Below are 2,729 nucleotides of genomic sequence, written 5' to 3' on the forward strand. Positions count from 1 at the left end.
TCGCGCTCCCTCGTTTACGGTCGCGCTGCGCGCTCCCGGGGCTTCGCGGTTTGTGCATGAGGTCGCGCTTCGCGCTCCCTTGGCTTCGCCCCTTATAACTAATATCGTCCCTGAGTCTTGTTTCGAAGAAATGAAAACTAAAAGCGAGAGAAAATATTAAACGTAGGAAAAGTTGACCATACCGAGATAGCATACCAAATTTCATTTCTCTACGACAAACCGTTCTTGAGATATTTTGTTCACAACATTCTACTTTTTCCCATTTAAATTTCATTTCTCTACGACAAACCGTTCTTGAGATATTTTGTTCACAACTTTCTACTTTTTCCCATTTAAACCTGTACGAATTTCATTTCTCTACGACAAACCGTTCTTGAGATATTTTGTTCACAACTTTCTACTTTTTCCCATTTAAACCTGTAGATAGCATAACAAATTTCATTTCTACGACAAACCGTTCTTGAGATATTTTGTTCACAACTTTCTACTTTTTCCCATTTAAACCTGTAGTACGTACAGACCATGGGCTAAAAACCACTTTTTTGGAATCAGGGGACCCCAAAACTGATATTTCCACCCATTTCCCGATTTTGAAAATTTGGACCGATTGCAATACTTTCATTACTAGTATAGCTCCGCTATACTGTAGTAATAGAAAGTAAAAAGGCTGTGATCGTCTTGTCAAAAGCTTTGTATACCCACTTAGTACAATATTTGTAGGTACCTATAAGTTTTATTAAAATAGTAATCTTTGTATTTTAGCGTCACCCTGTAAGCAAAAAACTGATCCTTGTTTTTGATTTTTCTTTTTTACTCGCAGATTATGTAGGTATGCGGTCTTACGGAATAAGTTTTAAACCTTACAACAAATAACATTAATGATGGTTTTCCCGAAAAAAATTGAACACTGAACAGCAGTTTGAGAAAAACTCATTACCTTGTATAGGTTCCCTATACGTAAAGGTAATAGAAAGTAATAACATTAATGATGGTTTTCCCGAAAAAAATTGAACACTGAACAGCAGTTTGAGAAAAACCAAAAATACGAGCGTCCGGTTAATTTTGCCGGTCAGTGTAGGTTACGATACAGATACTGGCAGTACATGTGGAAAAGTGGCTACTGACGCTAACCTATAAATCTTAGAACAACACATACAGTGTTGCCAAACGTGTCAGATGACTTTGTTGTCATATGTACAAGACATGCCCCCTTTTAAAAGCTAATTCATTTTTACAATATTCCAAGGAAATTCATATGGCTATACAATTTACAAATAATTCTAATATCACAGATAAGTTACTATTAGGGGAAATGTCAATTAAATCACAGTTAAACATAGAACACAAAAATAATACATTAAAGAATAAATGCCTACAAAGCAATTGTCAAGTTTACAATAAATCAAAAGGCTATACAAAATTGGTAATTCCTCAAAGGGTTAAAATGTCAAAAATTTACAATAAATAATTTTTCCGATCAACTGATCTTTGTCAAACTGCCTACAATTAACATTAAACAACATGTAACCTGTACAAATAATCTTCCAATGCTTCCTCTACTTTCGAACCATAGTCCAACCACTTCATAATAATCTCTATTTGGATACTACCTAGAAACAACATAGAATACTGATTTTCAAATCAAAATTATTTTGATTTCAAGTGCTGTACACGAGGTTCGTATAAGTACAATACATATTTTGTTGTTTTCCCTATCACGAGCCCTTGGCGTGATTAAATATTAGATTAAATGAAATTTATCAAAAATCCGTCATGAAATTTCTGGGATAAATTTACACTGTTGCGTATGATGCAAACGACCATATGAAAGTGTTAATTTAAATTTATGAAAGTGTTAATTTAAAGTGTTAATTTAAAGACTTGATGAATTTGCAATTTTTATTAGCCTCACCTCGGGAACATCTTTGAGGGTCCATTCCTTCTCCCCAGCTCTGTACAGCCACAAGACTTGATGAATTTGCAATTTTTATTAGCCTCACCTCGGGAACATCTTTGAGGGTCCATTCCTTCTCCCCAGCTCTGTACAGCCACAGTCCTAGTAAACTCTTCCCTGAGGCACTCATTCAAACCTGCGAAGTTGACCATAATTATAGCATATTTATTTACGAGTATTATTACTAGTAGTTCTATGAACTGTAGACCTCAACTGTAGACCTCAAAAGAGTCTCTTTTGCCCAAGCTGAGACGTATGTTACGTATGTAGCGTATGTTACGTACGTATGTACCAACTGAATGGAAAAATGCCCTAATCGTGCCAATACACAAAAAGGGTGCGGAAACTATCGACGTATATCACTTTTATCAGTCCTCAGCAAAATTCTAGGTATCCAGGATAACTTGAGTGACACTCAATGTGGATTCCGAGGACAAAAATCTATTTACAGAACGACAAATGGTGGAGAAATCACTATAACAAAATGCTCCCGTTAGCATAGAATTTATAGATATCTCCAAAGCATTTGATTCCGTTGACCTCAGAGTAAGAATAACATGTTTTGTTGAGGTGGTCTTGATGGGTAGGTAGGAGTTTTCAATAAATGACACGGAGATAATTATGTACAAAAAGACGATTATATATTTTTAAGAACGACAGACAGAAATACACTGACCGGCAAAATTAACCGGACGCTCGTATTTTTTGGTTTTTCTCAAACTGCTGTTCAGTGTTCAATTTTTTTCGGGAAAACCATCATTAATGTTATTTGTTG

Source organism: Diaphorina citri, unplaced genomic scaffold, assembly GCF_000475195.1.
Source record: "Diaphorina citri unplaced genomic scaffold, Diaci psyllid genome assembly version 1.1 scaffold936, whole genome shotgun sequence".
Classification (NCBI taxonomy): Eukaryota; Metazoa; Arthropoda; class Insecta; order Hemiptera; family Psyllidae; genus Diaphorina; species Diaphorina citri.